General features: G+C 48.8%; 1 protein-coding gene across 6 annotated transcripts in view; it reads left to right on the forward strand.

Annotated features, from left to right (window-relative positions):
- Nucleotides 1–16,818, forward strand: part of ZBTB7C (zinc finger and BTB domain containing 7C) — a 165,108-nt gene that overhangs the window by 69,290 nt on the left and 79,000 nt on the right. For all 6 annotated transcript variants that reach the window (XM_065046853.1, XM_065046848.1, XM_065046850.1 and 3 more), the window contains one exon: nt 16,302–16,362. The gene's annotated coding sequence lies outside the window, so the exon portion shown is untranslated. The remainder of the gene's footprint in view (nt 1–16,301; nt 16,363–16,818) is intronic.

The raw sequence follows: 16,818 nt of genomic DNA on the forward strand, positions 1-16,818 counted from the left end.
TTTTCAGCAGAGGTTAAAGCCCAAGATTGAGGTGTTGCGAGGGACAGATCGTGTGTCTCTGGTTGCTCTCCCAGAGCATCCTCCATGCCTGCAAGGAACAGAGGCTCTTCTCTGTCCCTTGCAGCGCCGTACGGTGACATTTTTGGGACATAGGCCTGAGGACTTTGACTGGGTTGTTTCCCATTTTGATAATCTCCATTTAAATACTCTATACACAGCATTGTGCAGGAAATTTTACAAAAAACCCAACTCATATCCTTCTCGCTTGAATATTGCGGTGGGGAGCTAAGCTCACATTTCCATTTGGGACAGAGAAGACACAAATGGTGAAACAGGCTCGGAAAGTGAAAGACAGAAAAATGAAGAGTGACAAAGAATAAATACATTCACCATCAGGGCCGTGGTGTGGTATTTTCCCCCGTCCACTCTGAATTTGCGGGGATGGAGTGCTTTCTCAAAGCTCGTGTGCTCTGTGTTTAAACCGCGGTTGTCAAAAGCTCAGAGAGTAACTAAAACAAAAGTGTCACAGGTCAAATGGATGTTTTCCAGTTGACCAGCGAGCAAAGTAAATCCTGGGGAAGGAAATAACCCACCAAACATCCACCCGGTCTACGTCCTCCACCCTGCTGCTGGTGGCAGGTCCTCCAAGGACCTTCAAGCTGGTGGCAGGTCCTCCAAGGACCTCCAAGCCGGTGGCAGGTCCTCCAAGGACCTCCAAGCCGGTGGCAGAGCTGGGCAGGCAGCTGCCTCCACAGCTGGAAACTCTGCAAGCAGCATTGTCTCCCCACCAACAATTTTTGTGCAAATTTAACACTATCAGATCCAGATTTGATCTGTGTCAGTGATTGGGAGGATCAAGAGGTTGCTTCAGGTTGGAGACAAAACATCTGCCTATTGAGGAACCTGGGCTGGAGGTTCCATCCTAAGACCCTGCCATGCATCTTCAGCTGAGGGTTCAGCTTTGCTGCTATAAATTCGGAAGGTTTGGATGGGCGACGATCTCGGGGAGCATCAAGGCAAGTGCATCTCCACTGCGGCTTCACGCCGTCCATCGCAACGTCCCCTCGAATTTTCGGCTTGGCCGATTGCTCTTCGATGTGTCGTAACCTGAAGATAAGGATAGATAAAGGCAAAATGTTCTGGGAGCGATGCCAAGCCGAAGGGACTGAATTATTAAAAGATCCGTATCTGGATAACGGATTTGTGCTCTTTAACAACTTTTAAGAGAAAATGTTGTGTTAGCGGGATCGGATTGGGATCATCCTAAGAAATAGAGCTTTCCTTTAAGAATTATATTGCTTTTTATTATTATTATTTTAATAATAATAATATTTCCCCAGAAAAGACATATAGGAGGATATTATTTGCGTAGGAACTGAAAATGAACCTGAAACGATCAGCATATTTTTTTAAGGGCACTTTACAAGTCACTTGGCATTGGAAAAGGTACAACTATCCGTCAAAGCAAAGCTTGAGGATAAAATAATTAGAAATCACACAACCATAGCAAAGGAAGATTAGGGCTAAAATTAGAAGCCATAAAGTTGCTTTTAGATTAGGTTGGAATCTGAGCAGGCTGTTTTATTGTACTGTGTTACTTCAGAAAATTGCAAGGTGAGAGGCGTGAATTGCCTGGATTTGGGTGTGTTTCAATGGAAATGCTATTGCTGATGTTAGGTGGGATGATCTGTGAGATAATTTTCAGGGAAATCCTTAGGGAATGGAAATAAAATCCACCATGGAAGATGAGGAGCTGCCATAGTTGCTGGGTTCAATGCTGGGCTCTGCTTCCCACTCCCTGGGAACCATAAGGTTGGTTGTTTCAGAGTTCTGGTGGCCAAATGCCCACATTTAATCCAGAAACTGTGGTGGGATGGCTAGGGTGGGTGCGAGATGGAGCTGCTGTGGTCGTGGGACACAAGATGGCTCTTGGGAGCCAAATAGCAATGTTAGACGGGGCACAGCCCATGGAACTTGATGTGTGTGCTGGATCTTCTTACACATGAACAGGAATGAATCCTCTGTCAGAGGAGGCCACAAAAAATGATCAGGGGACAGGCTGAGAGAGTTGGGGTGTTCAGCTGGAGAAGAGAAGCTCCAGAGAGACCTTAGTGTGGCCTTTTAGTGCTTAAAAGGGGCCTGTGAGAAAGATGGGGACAGACTTTTGAGCAGGGCCTGTTGTGATGGTTTTAAACTAAAGGAGGGAGATGCAGGCTGGACATGAGGGAGAAATTCTTGTCCCTGAGGGTGGTGAGAGCCTGTCCCAGGTTGGCCAGAGAGGTGGTGGATGAACCATCCCTGGAGACATCCCAGGGCAGGCTGGACGGGCTCTGAGCAACCTGAGCTGGTGAAGATGTCCCTGCTCATGGCAAGGGGGGCACTGGGGGAGCTGGGAAGGTCCCTTCAACTCAAACTACTCTGCGATTCTATGATTCTATGACATATTTGACATGGAACTAGTGAAAGAGTCTAGTAGTACCAAGGAGGAACTCCTCCGTTTGGTCTTTCACACAGAATCCCAGAATGTCAGAGTTTGGAAGGGACCTGGAAAGCTCATCCAGTGCAATCCCCCCATGGAGCAGGAACACCCAGATGAGGTTACACAGGAAGGTGTCCAGGCGGGTTGGAATGTCTGCACAGAAGGAGACTCCACAACCTCCCTGGGCAGCTTGGGCCAGGCTCTGCCACCCTCACCAGGAACAAGTTTCTTCTCAGATTTAAGTGGAACCTCCTGTGTTCCAGTTTGAACCCATTGCCCCTTGTCCTGTCACTGGTTGTCACCAAGAAGAGCCTGGCTTCATCCTCCTAACACTCACCCTTTAGATATCTGTAAACATGAATGAGTCCCCCCTCAGTGTCCTCTTGTCCAGCTCCAGAGCCCCAGCTCCCTCAGCCTTTCCTCACACGGGAGATGCTCCACTCCCTTCAGCATCTTGGTGGCTGCGCTGGACTCTCTCCAGCAGTTCCCTGTCCTGCTGGAACTGAGGGGCCACAGCTGGACACAAGATTCCAGGTGTGGTCTCCCCAGGGCAGAGCAGAGGGGCAGGAGAACCTCTCTGACCTACTGACCACCCCCCTTCTAGGGGTACAGGTCCAGATGGGTTAATATTTTCCAGTGAAAATGTCCTGCCACTGAATTCCTCCTAAGTCCAAGTGAGCATCCCAAGAGGGTACGGGGTCGAGAGAAACTGGCATGTTCCATGTATAAATGTCTTCAGAGGAAAAGTGTCTTGATATAGTCTAATGTAGTTGGAATGGTGTAACATGAGCGAGAAGGTTGGAGGACAAGGTCAGGCACATCTAGGCATTCTCACCATGAAGGTGGCCAGGCAAAGGTCCCTGTCACCCAGAGGAAGGTGCATTCTTCAGGGCTGGTGCCTTGAAATGCAGAGGAGGGGATTTCTGGGAGAGAAACCTGAACTTTGTGGGATGTGCCGCCTAAATACAGATGGGACTGAGCAAAGCCCTTCACCTGGTCCCACCAGAGGTACCAAATAAAAGGGTCTAGAGGTTCTGTCCTGGCTGGGAAGCACCAGCCCCGCTGTGACCACACATGGTATCTCGTCATCAGCTGCATTTCCCAGTGACTGCAATGGGAGAGTGGAGTCGAGCAGACTGTCTGCTCCCCCCAAAACACTCCCCGTCATAGTGCCAGCTCGGAGAGAGCAAAACAACTCCTCATCGACTCTTTGTAGCCCGAGAACAGGGCCTTGGAGAAGTCCTGCAGTGGGAACTTTACTAATTCCAACTAACGACTCCAAAATCCTGACTGAGAGGAACAATTGGGCATAGTCAAAAGGCACAGACAAAAGAAATGTTCTTGTATTGTAACAGCAAACGGAGCTGGATTTAGTCTGATGGAGCATCTTTCATATTCAAGAGCATTTCAAAGCCCTTTGCAGAGTAATGAGCTTCATGGTGACGGCTGGTGGAGTGGTGGTTTTGTGCCCAACAATAGGTGGCAGGGCCAGTGGAGGAGGACCTGCTTGGTGGAGGAGGACCTGCTCGTGGTGGGAGAGGGGATGATGGCTGGGATGCTGTGGTTATTCTGCACTTTCCTGTTTTTTTTAGTGCAGTTATATCTCTGAGCAGCTGGAAGGACCCAGGACAGACTGGGCGATGGGATTGTTTTTTCTTAACGCTAGCTCAGGTTGGCCAGAGAGGTGGTGGATGAACCATCCCTGGAGACATCCCAAGCCAGGTTGGATGGGGCTCTGAGCAACCTGAGCTGGTGAAGATGTCCCTTCTCATGGCAGGGGTGGCACTGGGGGAGCTGGGAACATCCCTTCCAACCCAAACCATTCAATGATTGTATGAAGACCTGGCTGTGCTTCCTGTCTGGGGAATGGGATTATTGTTTCCTTCTTGAAACTACAGAAGTCCCTAGGTGTACCTGTCGATCTTCTCATATTGTCATTGCCTAGAAGGTCAGGCAGCTTGGCCTGAGGGACTGGGTGAGCCTGTGAATGCTCTATCCTCCAAAACTCAAGTGACTGAGCTACTTCATCCTCCCAGGAGTGCACTGATATCAGTGTGTGATCCTGTGAATTTAGCTGGTCCCATGGACCTGCAGGTCCTTCACATGTAGGTCTGTGGTTTTGATAGGCTCAGTTTCTCTGCCCTTCTTTTATCTTTGTGGAAACGGAGGTGGATAAACATGTTGTGACTCACATGAGAATCCCCGGGCACAGCTGGGAATAGACTCCCAGGTCACCATCTGGTGCTCTAATCTTGTGGTCTCCGGGACAGTTTTCATGAAGGCCCCTGTACAATTCCAACTCTTTTATTTTAGCTAAACTAGAATAGCACTGGCACAGCTGCCTGAGCAGATCTCATAGTCATGAAACCATTTATATGGCAGGGATGTTTCTTGCCCCTTGTAAAGGGAGGAAAAGGTTAATTGCTTTTTTAATTCTTTTTTTTTTTTAGAGGAAATAAATGTACCTACCCCACCCTACAGGGACTGCACAAATCTGTCAGCCCAGGGCGGGTGGGGGCAGCAGCTGGGCTGCGTTGAGGAAGGAGCCCTTGGGAGGGACGGGAATGGGGACATGGGTGGGGGGCTTGGCCGCCTGCCCGGAGCTGTGGGCAGGGAGGAGGATGCTGTGCCGGGCTATATTTGGAGAGCCTGGGCTGTGACATTCGCTGCAGAGCCCTGGGCACTTCAGATGAGTTCATCATTCAGGCTGGAGATGAGGAAGAAATTGTTGTCCCTGAGGGTGGTGAGAGCCTGTCCCAGGTTGGGCAGAGAGGTGGTAGATGAACCATCCCTGGAGACATCCCAGGCCAGGCTGGACGGGGCTCTGAGCAACCTGAGCTGCTGAAGAAGTCCCTGCTCATGGCAGGGGGGGCACTGGGGGAGCTGGGAAGGCCCCTTCCACCCCAAAGCATTCTGTGATTCTATGAAAATCATACCCAGTGTTGGAATAAAAGGCTTGCAGCAAATGTTTTGGGGTTAGAAAATGAGCTCTGGGATGAGGAAGGAGACCTCAGACCTTTTCCTGAGTGACTTGTATCCTTCGCTACACCACATCCCTCCTAACCAAGATGACCAGGTTCCAGTGTCCTCCTCACTTTGCTAGCATTGGGTTGGTTGTATCTCCTGCATTCCAGCAGAGAAAGGAGGATGGGAAGCAGAGAGAGATGTGTTGGAAACCTGGATTCTCCTTTCTCCTCCATGTGTGTTTTCATGCCACCTGTTCTCCAGCTGGGTTGGGCTGATGTCAGCAGCGATCTCACATGCTGTCATCCTGATTAGATGGTGTGGAGACAGCTTTGCTATTCCCCTCCTGTCTGCCTCGTGCTGAGGCTGGTTGGGGCTGTTTTCCAAGCAGGGGTGTCTCAAAGGGCCGGTTGAGTGGTGGCTTCTCCATGATGACCCAACCTTGTGTGGTTATTTTGGTGCTGCTTCTGAGTTAATGCTCTAAGGAATATATAAAGACCCAATGTTTTAAGTTTTTTTGGGTGCTCACGGCAATAAAAATGAAGTCTTATGTGGTGGAGCCATAAGGTCAAAGCAAAGCAGCTTGAAACAACTCAAAGCAACTTTCCAGCTTCTTGTCTTCTTGAGTTTCAAGGCACCTAAATTCAAAGCTGTTGTGCACATATATCACACAGGGTGTGCTGTTTGCACAGAGCCTGTCCAAATCTCTCTTGTGCTTTTATATCAGCAGTGACTGGTGTGAGTAACTGGTACCCATCTTTTGAGGACAGTAGGAGGCAAGTCTCCTCCTGAAAGGAGGCTGTAGCATGGAGGGTGTTGGTCTCTTCTCCCAAGTAGCAAGTGGTAGGACAAGAGGAAGTGGCCTCAAGTTGTGCCAGGGAGGTTTAGATTGGATATTAGGAAAAAATTATGCCTGGAAAGGTCTGTGGGGCATTGGAACAGGCTGCCCAGGGCAGTGGTGGAGTCACCGTCCCTGGTGGGGTTGAAAATACACAGAGATGAGGTTCTCAGGGACACGGGTTAGTGCTAGAGTTATGTTAGGGTTGGACTCGATGATCCTGAGGGTCTTTTCCAACTGAAACGATTCTGTGATTCTGTTCTAAGTCAGCTCTGGAGGCTCAGGGGACACTGTGCTCGGAGGAGGACCAGGGCTGAAGGTGGAGGTGATTTTGGTCCTGGTGGTGTGTTTGAGGTGGGTTTACATCCTTGCGCACCTTGCCAGATGGATGCTTTACTCATGGCTCTTGTTTCAGCTGAACGGTGCAGTAGGGACAGGAGAGAAGGTTTTAAGAAGACAAGAAATGGATTTATAATCCCCAACCAGCACCGCTTGGTCTAGGAGAGCATCAGTCGAGCCTTGATGGTGTTTTCCAGTGGAGGGGCAGACCTGCTGACCTTGGATGTCCCTGTGGGCGCTGCAGAAGATGCGGTACCTGATAGTGAGGTGTAGCCCAGGGCTCTCTGCCCTCCCCGCCACATATCTGGGGAGAGTGGCTCATCTGGATTCAGCAGAACAAAGTTTCCTTGCCCCTCCTGTCTAGGATTCACCATCTGTTGGAGCTTTTAATATCACTTCATTCTCCCTCCTGACATCCCATGCCCTTGTCCCAGATGTATTTGTTTAAGTGGCTTTAATTAACTTACATTTTCCTGTGCGTGACAGCTCCTTGAGGTTTTGCTAGCTGTTTTTTGTCTGTCCACAGTTGTCACTGGCATGTAGCGCTTTCCCTGCAGACTGGTCTTCAAGCCTAATGTGTATGTCTCTTTTTCTGCTGCTCTGCGGAATCATTTTCACATACTGGAAGGAAATGGTTTCCATGTGAGCCTTGTTACACACACTCCGTTGATTATTAGGTGTGATTTTCCTGATCTCTGCTTGTATCTATGAGGATTTGGAGCGAGGAAGCCCGAGGGGTGTAGGATGATGGTTGAGGTCAGATAGATTTATCTTCACGAGCGACAAGACTGATAGCTCCGGAGTGGCGTGGCTACAGGTGTTATCATTTGGGTGTCTCCTCAAGAGTGAAGGTTAATGTCTTGCCACTACTGATCCATCACAGTGTTATCTGCAGGATTTATAGGTCTTCTTGTGCCTTTCCAGCAACAACGGGTTCATATTTCTGGAGCTCAGAGCTATTCCCTGGTTGCGGTCACATCAAAAACCCCCAGATCTCCTGGGATCATTTGCTTTTAAACCCAATGTTAAGAATAATCTCTGCTTGTTATTGTGTAGTGTTGTACTTTTTCAGTGGAAGAAGGTGGGCTGGTTGGGGAAAGCCCAATGTCTGAGTCCTCTCCCAAGGGAAGAAGACATCAGGCAGATGAACAGTTGGACTCCATGATCTTAAAGGTCTTTTCCAACCAAAAGGATTAATGGAATCATCAAATGGTTTGTGTTGAAGGGACCTTCCCAGCTCCCCCAGTGTCCCCCCTGCCATGAGCAGGGACATCTTCACCAGCTCAGGTTGCTCAGAGCCCCGTCCAGCCTGGCCTGGGATGTCTCCAGGGATGGTTCATCTACCACCTCTCTGCCCAACCTGGGACAGGCTCTCACCACCCTCAGGGACAACAATTTCTTCCTCATGTCCAGCCTGAATCTCCCTCCTTTAGTTTAAAACCATCACCCCTTGTCCTGTCACAACAGGCCCTGCTCAAAAGTCTGAATCTATGACTCTATGAAGGCAAGACAAGCCCTGATCCCGACTTCCGAGGATCGCTCAAAGAAATGTGAGCATGAGGAAGGTGGGGAGCAAGGAGAGACTCACATCTTAAAGTAAAATCTCTTAAAAAAAAAAAATCAATATATCAAAAAAATTAAAATGAGAAGGTAACTAACATGAGTGACACTTGTATGGTATCAGATAACACCACATCCTGAATTCCAGTGAGGTAGGAAATGTGAAGCACAAATCACTCAGGTGCTCCTAGATAGCGATAAGAAAAGCAATTCCCATTTAGCATTAGAAATAAAATAAGAGGTCCTGATAAACCCTCCCTGACTTGACTGGATTAGGGCTCTGGCTGTGAAAATTCATTACGGGCATGCAAAAGAATGCATATCTTGAGCGAAACTGACTATAAACACCATTTATCTAGAGAAGAGCCAGTTCTCTCGGAATAAATAGATTTTTTTCAAAGGGAAGAGAGGAGGGGGATCTGACAGAAATCTGTATCCCTGCCTTGTCATTTATTATGCAAATAAATCGCACACCTTTCTAAACCACGAAAGGTGAGTTTATGTTGGAAGAGCGATCGGAAGCTGTTCCAGCAACTCCAGGGCCAGGAGGTACTGATTTCAGGAGGGCTTCTGGTGGCGAGAAGTGCCAGGCTGTGTCGATGAGGGGAATGCAATTTGGTTGGATGTTTTCAGGGTTCCCATAAACAAACCAATTGCTTCACAGCAGTTTATAGCCCTTCCCCTTCCCCTTCCCCTTCCCCTTCCCCTTCCCCTTCCCCTTCCCCTTCCCCTTCCCCTTCCCCTTCCCCTTCCCCTTCCCCTTCCCCTTCCCCTTCCCCTCCTCCTTCTCCTCCTTCTCCTCCTCCTGTCTATTCTTCTCTTTTCTGTTTTCTGTAGGAATGACTTTGTATCAGGATCATGTGCAGAAAGTAACCCACGGCATCTTCTGCTCTCTCTGTGTCTTCAGCTCTGTCTCTTGTTATCAAAGTGGGTTAAAACTTCATCTTTCTGCTGGGCACGGCTTAGTAGAACACAACATGTTTGAGCTTCAGTCCGTGCTTGACTCTAAGTTGGTTGTAGGTGGCTGCAGAAGAACTTACCATGTTGTGCAGGGACCAAAATGTGATCTTATGTCTTTTGTTCTAGCAATTAACTTTTTCAGGATGCTAATTTTAGAAACAGAATTGAGCTGGTAGGAGCCAGGAATAATGGGTGAAACCTTGATCAGAGAGTAGAGTGTTGAGCCAATGTTATATGGATGAAAAAAAGCAACAAGCTGCAGGACGAGAGGCAATGGCCTCAAGTTGCGCCAGGGGAGGTTGAGATTGGATCTGGGGAACAATTTCTTCCCCAAAGGGCTGTGGGGCATTGGAACAGGCTGCCCAGGGCAGTGCTGGAGTCACCATCCCTGGAGGGGTTGAACAGACACAGAAATGAGGTTCTCAGAGACATGGGGTGGTGCCAGGGTTGAGTTAATGGTTGGACATGATGACCTTGAGTGTCTTTTCCAACCAAAATGATTCTATGATTCTATGACCAACCACCCAACATCTACCATGGCCGAAGGGAAAGGCAATGTGCATTGATGTTGGCCATCGCATGAATCTCTCTCACTTTTTCAGGGAAATTTTGCATTTGTGTTTTTCTCTCAGCGTTTCTGCAGCACTGGGCTGACCGAGCCCTTGGAATGATTCTGCTAATGGGATCTGACCTGATGGCTTTGCATGTTTTAAGTAAATTAAACACAGCTGCTAGGAAAATCCAGTAACCTTAACAGCACCGTGGCTCCGTTGTCTGCATTGTAATTACAGCAGCAACTGTCTGGAAGTTCTACTTTCTGGTTTATTTTTAAATAACTTCTGAGCTACCCTTTGATCAAGTGCTTCATCCCCAAGTCCTGCCTGTCCCTTCCTTGTCCTGGGTTTAACCATTGCTGCTTCTTCAAGTATCCATCTCGTTGCAACTTTAAGTCAGTTGCAAATGCAAGCGGCTGATTGCAAAAATGGTATTTTTCCATTGACACATCCTGCAATTTTGAGCTGAGGAGAATTTTAAGCCAGAGCCTATGGGGTACATAAGTACGCCAGCAGAGTGAAGTGTTTTATGGATGCTGGGGAAGCTCATCTTGAAATATGCAGCTTTTTCTGTTGTTTCAGCCGAAAGCCTTTGTACCCTTCAGAGACATGGGCTTTCTGTCACAGTGAAAACACTTTAATCAGAAGCAAAAGGAGTTAGTTTTATGTAGGAAGCAAAACTAGGAGCCTAATTAATTCTCCTTCATCAACCTGTGAGTGGAACACGAGCAAACGATCAGCTCCAAGCACGGACGTAGCTGCCTGCTCCTTCCCTTCGTTAGAAACTCAAAACATCTTCCCTGTGGGATCTGCATGGCCTTAAATTTTTGGAGGAAACCCGGACTTGGGGATGTGACTCAGGGTTTTGCATCAGAACCTGCAAAAGGGCTCAGAAAACAGCTGAATTTTAAGCATGGCGCAGTGTGAGGAAGGAGGTTGGCTCAGCATCGCGGGATGCTGGTCACATCTTGAGGACAATGTGTTTACGGCACCAGAACTACAGATCCCCAACTGTGCTCAAGGTCACATTGGATTTGTTGAATCAGAGAATAATTTGGGTTGAGGGGATGTTCCCAGCTCCCCAGTGCCCCCCCTGCCATGAGCAGGGACATCTTCACCAGCTCAGGTTGCTCAGAGCCCCGTCCAGCCTGGCCTGGGATGTCTCCAGGGATGGTTCATCCACCACCTCCCTGGCCAACCTGGGACAGGCTCTCACCACCCTCATCATAAATCATGGTTCTGTCTGCTCTTCATCCTGCTGCTCTTCACTCTGTCTGCTCTCTCATCTGCTGTCTGCAGCGTGTCACTGTATGTCCATGTTGGAAAGTGAAGCAGTTCCTATGTGTTTCATCTGGGCGAAAGCGCTGAGCGAGTGTGATTTGGGTCATAAAGTTTATGAGATTTTGTGTTTCGTGGTAAATTTTAAATTGACTTTGCAATCAGGAGACATTAAAGTTTGTAAAGGAAAGTCGGTGTGATGTGTTGCAGAACACAAGGTGGTAATTTCCCCTCTTAGATTGATGCTATCAACAATAAAGTATGGAACAGCTGCTTCTCCAGGATTGTTTTTTTGATGCATTCAATTTACGTAATTTATAGACTATTATTTATTACGCGAGGGTTTTTCTCCTTTAGTCGCTTTCCCTTTCCCTCCGTTACTAGGATAATTCAGCACCATCTTATCTGTTAATACCACTTCTCATCTGTACAGTTCAAAGCCCTTTCCAACCACGGCCAACATCGTTGTTTCTATTTTCACACAGGAAGGGGAAAATAGAGGGGTGAGCACGGGAAAGGATGTCAGCACAAAGTCACAGCCAGGCCTTTTATCAGAGAACAGTTTGGGTTGAAGGGACCTTCCCAGGTCCCCCAGTGCCCCCGCTGCCATGAGCAGGGACATCTTCACCAGCTCAGGTTGCTCAGAGCCCCGTCCAGCCTGGCCTGGGATGTCTCCAGGGATGGTTCATCTACCACCTCTCTGCCCAACCTGGGACAGGCTCTCACCACCCTCAGGGACAACAATTCCTTCCTCATGTCCAGCCTGAATCTCCCTCCTTTAGTTTAAACCCATCACCCCTTGTCCTATCACAACAGGCCCTGCTCAAAAGTCTGTCCCCATCTTTCTCACAGGCCCCTTTTAAGTCCAGAAAGGTGCAATAAGGTCTCCCTGAGCTTCTCTTCTCCAGCTGAACACCCCAGCTCTCTCAGCCTGTCCTCCCAGCAGAGCTGCTCCAGCCTCGCATCATTCCTGTGTCTCCTCTCCAGCAGGTCCATGATAGATGTGGCTTTTCAAAGGGCATTTGCCAGGTGGGATTTTCTGCAGGGACATGGGTGGCTTGATGCCCTTGACTTCTCCAGAACACTGCCCTATTCGAGGCAACACAGACTCTGAGCAGGCCTCAGGCTCTGAAGTTGCTGGTCGTTGTCAGAAACAAGGTTTTTAGCTGTGTAGAATGTTTTCTGATGAGGTGGGGTTCATCCATTTGCGTTTATGTACCTTGATGGTCCCTACTTCTTCCCTAATTGCCTGGGCTGCCTTCACCATCTATGGAGAGCAGTCAGCACAATTTCAGTGGTGTGGTGTCTCTTGCCCTACGGTAGATATCTAGCTGAGATCAGCTGGATTCTGCTGTAGATTCTCATCTTTGCAGATGGATTCTAGCTAACTAGCCCAGCCTAGTTAATTAGCATTTTTCTGCAGGTACACAACGAGTCTTTGACTCTGGGTATCTCCTTCCCATCACACATTTCAGTATCTCGACATAAAAATAATTGACTGGAAGGAGAATTACCCAGAAAAGGCAGTGTGTAATGGGTTTTGTACACCCGATGTCTTGTGCCCTGGTGTTCCACCATGGCTCTGTGGTTGCACTGCAGGTCCTGACATCTTCTTACCTACCTTCATGCACCTCCAGAAGGGATGGGGTCATCCCAGTCTGTCCAGCTGACTGGGGAGCATCACTAGAGGAAGCTGTAGCTTTATTTTTTCGGTTGTCATTTCCTCATTACTGAGACACCTCAGATGCTCAGGCTGGGAAGGAAAGTCAACACTTCATAGTTTTCTCCTCGTCTTCACTTAAGTTCACCTTCATTTCTGTCTGACAACGAGGCAGTGTCTGCTTGCAGCTCTGTATTTTGCTTATACTTATTAAGGCTGCTAGAAGATGTTTCTGGCAGCTTCCTGATTCACTAATGTGTCTGGTGAGACCAAAAACTCCTGAGATCATATGAAAGAAATGGGCAGAGTGCTCTGGGAAGGAGCCTGTGGCCACCCAGCCACCAGGGGACATGTGCGATGAGCCCTTCTTTAGGCTTGGGCTTATTCATTAAAGCTGAATCGCAGCAAAGGCGTTTTATGAGGTTTGGTTTTCAGATATTCCAAGAAGATGAAAAAATTTGATTGCAAAAGTTCTGGGCATTTTAAAGTCGTATTTGATGGGGATTTATTGATGATGCTGTAGCAGCATCTGCTTTCCAGGTTAACTGAGGGCTTGCAAACAACACTTCGGACGCAACCTCCAAGATTATTTGAAAGCTAGAGAGCAAATTCCATTTGGTGAATGATTCATGGCATGGCTTTGCGTATCAGTTGTTCCTTCTCCTTTCTTTGTCAAATTTATTGTCTTCAGTGATGTTATGCAAGAGGCACCCAAACCCTGGAACCATCCTGGAGATGTTTTTATATGCCACTTGTCACAGCAGGCGCCTGAGGGCGCAGAGCTGGAGGGTGTCCTCATCTGGTGCAAATGGCTTTTATTTTGGAGCTGTTGGAACTTGGACCAGCAGCTGGAGGTGGGCTGCAGTGGAAGATAAAAATATGAACTTGGCACCTCATCTTGTGTTATGGTCGGTGAATGTTTGGTCAATGGAGTCTGGAGGGTGTTACACACCCCGAAATAATGTTTGAGTAACTCAGTGGCTCTCCAGACACCCCAAATCATGCTGATTGCATCCCCATGAACTGTGATAAGAGGCTGGATGGGGCTCTGAGCAACCTGATCGGGGTGAAGATGTCCCTGCTCGTGGCAAGAGGGTTGGACTAGATGGGCTTTGAAGGTCACTTCCAACCCAAGCCATTTATGATTCTGTGATTCTGTATCTAGGAGGGTGTGTTCCATTCATCTAGAAACCACTTCAAGAAGCTAAAAGGGACCTTGTGGCTGAGGGGAAAGCCACGGGGAAGGCTGTTGGTTTAGAGCTTTTCATCCTACATGTGTTTTGGGAACGGGAGAGCAAAGCTTGGGCTGCTCTCAGCGATGCCCATCCTATTTTGGAAAATGCTATAGGGACACCGGGGCATCCTCCCTGGCTCTGTGTTTGCCGGCTCAGAGGGTTGACCATGAGTGTGGTCATCCACAGACACTGTTCTTCAAGCCCCTATTAATGACAATTGGTTAATGAAGCTGTAATTCGGGTGCAGCCTTTCTGTAGCCCAGAAACTCCCATTTATAACCTCATCCCATGAGGATTCTCCTAAGCCTCAAACACTGATTTTTTTTAGATGTTGCGTCGCAAGCTGTTGTGTCCCCGAGTTCCCTTTGGCATGGGGAGAAACCGCAATGCAGGACTCTGTCTGTAGAGAGGAAACAACTTTAAGTAGAATTTAAAGCTCAAGCTCAGCGTCGCTCAAGGGAAACGAGGTGCCAGCCCCTGTCCTGGCACCAGGAGGAGGTTTTGCCTCGACCTTAGCAGAGCTGATGAGCTCTGGCATGAAGCCAGGGCATTGCAGGATTTTTGCCGCCTTTCCTGGGAATTTTGCCCAAAATAAAGATGAAAGGCACTCACCCACATGGATATGCATGAAGCTCTTTACCCCCTTTGCTGATCACTTTTGGCCGTTGAGCAGCAAACGAGTCATTAGTCGTCAGCGGTGGCGGTTAGTCCTCTGCTAATGATCTGAACTGGGGCCGGGGCTAAGGAAGGAGGTCGAGCTTAAGTGCGGGAGGTCAGAGCAGCTGGATGCTCTTGAATAGCAGATGGACTCATTAGCTGTAGAGAAGTCCCTGTGTTGGGCTGACCGTGGCCCCGGAGCTTGGCCATCCTGCACAGCTGCAGCCACCGCAGGCTCTACCAGCCACCTGTGCTCCGGGCATTGCTTGCTGCCAAAATGTCCTCATGCCGATGGTTGGAGAAACATGAAAATGAAAAATACAGACCAGCACAAAGGTTACCTGTTGTGGTTTTCCTCTGTTCCTTGTTTATGCGCATACAGCAATTATCTTACCAGTTTAATAAAAAGGGTAGAGTGGTCAGAGCCCCTTGGTTCCTTGGTCCCAGGACAGTCATAGAATCATAGAATCGTTTTGGTTGGAAGAGACCCTCAAAATCGACTCCAGCTGTTAACCCACTCCTGGCACTACCCCATGTCCCTGAGAACCTCATTTATGTCTACGTTCAACCCCTTCAGGGGTAGTGACTCCACTACTGCCCTGGGCAGCCTGTTCCAATGCCCAACGGCACCTTAGGGGAAGAAAGTTGGTGGGAACCCCTTGACCCTGGCCAAAACTCATGTACAAACCCAGGTTTAAGGACAGATGTGAGCTGTTGATGCCTTTCTGGGGAAAATATCCCAGATCATGAGCTCATTGCTATTTTCACACGTAGATACCGCTTCTCCAGCTGCCTGCTCAACCACAGGAGCAATGTCCAGCTATGCGCTCCCACAGCTTCTGTGTTGTATTGGCCATCATGGTCTTCCTCTCCACCCGTGCCCACAAGGAGGCCTCGACCACCACCCCCAAGCTGTACTAGGGGGGCTCTGGACCCCATTAATACGATGGCTGCATGCTGGTGGGCATCTCACACCTTGAGTTTGTGTTGAAAGGGAGTCAGACCATGCTCTGAGTCCTGCCCAGCTTCAGACAAGCTTCTGGCCACCTTATCGTTCACCGTCCACCTCATAGCTGGCATTAGCAGCCATCAGCATTTTGTGATCTCCTCTAGCGTGTTCTCTTGACAGTTCTTAACACCTCCTGCATGGAGATGTCAGCTCCCTGTTGGGAACTGCCAACCCACCGTCTCCAAAATTTGCAAGCACGACATGGTGGCCAAGAGCTTGTTTTTCCCAAAGTTTTTCCCAAGCTAAGAAGGAGAGAGGGCTTGCACGGGCAGAATTGGGTGGATGCCGGTCATACGGCCTTCCTCCTCCGCACCCCATCACCTGTGGGCCGTGGGTTTGTTGTTGGTACCGCCGAGCTACCACAGACAACCAAGCTTTGGGTGTAGGAAGACACAGGAATTCAATAATCCCATAGCGACCAAGGTGTATTTATCCACCGGCTGGAGGGTGTGATGCATGAAGCATCCGACGGGATCTGTTTCTGGCCTGTTCACCTCCCAGCTGTCACAGGAGGAGATGTGATACGGCGGGAGGATGGGTTGGGTTTACACCTCCATGGCACGGTGTTGCTAGGTGATGTTGTGCTGCAGGCACAAGGGGTGATGAGCAGAGAAACCCTGAACAGACCGTGGAAAAATGGGGGGTAGGGGAGCAGGAGCAGTTTGGTGGTTCCTCATCACCCTCACAGAAGGTTTCTTTGGATCTGAACCAGAAGCTCAGTTCTGGATCTGATGAAGGTGTTTCTTTTTTCTCTTTGTTTTTTCTTAGGAAATGGTCAGAGGAGCAAAGGGAGCATCGCTGGAGATTTGAAACAAAAACAAGGGTACCGGTGAGTGCGCTTTGGGTGTGCTGAGCGGGTGGCTTTGTGGGGAGAGCTGGTGGCCCCTCGCAAGCAGGACGTGAGCTGAGGAGCACAAAGTGGCTGTCTTGATGTCTTTCTGGGATCTTGGGGGTCTAATTCCACCCTTCATTTACTGGGGGCTCCTGTGGGAGATGAGACATGAGTAGTTTGTAGCGTTGATGAATCAGCACAAATCAGCTTCACCACCACCACGATTCTCCGCTGTTGTCAACGACCAAACAGCTAATTGCTCTTTCTGTAAATCCCTAGAAGATGCTCTCATAAATACTCGTGTTCTCTGAGCTGCAGTGCTGGGAAGAGCAGGCGGCAGAGGCACTGGCAGCTGCACGGGAGTGCGCTGAGCAGCAATATTTGTTAATGCTTGGAGTGATTTTGGCTTTTGTTGTGCTTGGCCCCATTGCAGATACAGTCACGGGGCTGTGA

The sequence above is a fragment of the Columba livia genome, chromosome Z (assembly GCF_036013475.1).
Source record: "Columba livia isolate bColLiv1 breed racing homer chromosome Z, bColLiv1.pat.W.v2, whole genome shotgun sequence".
Classification (NCBI taxonomy): domain Eukaryota; kingdom Metazoa; phylum Chordata; class Aves; order Columbiformes; family Columbidae; genus Columba; species Columba livia.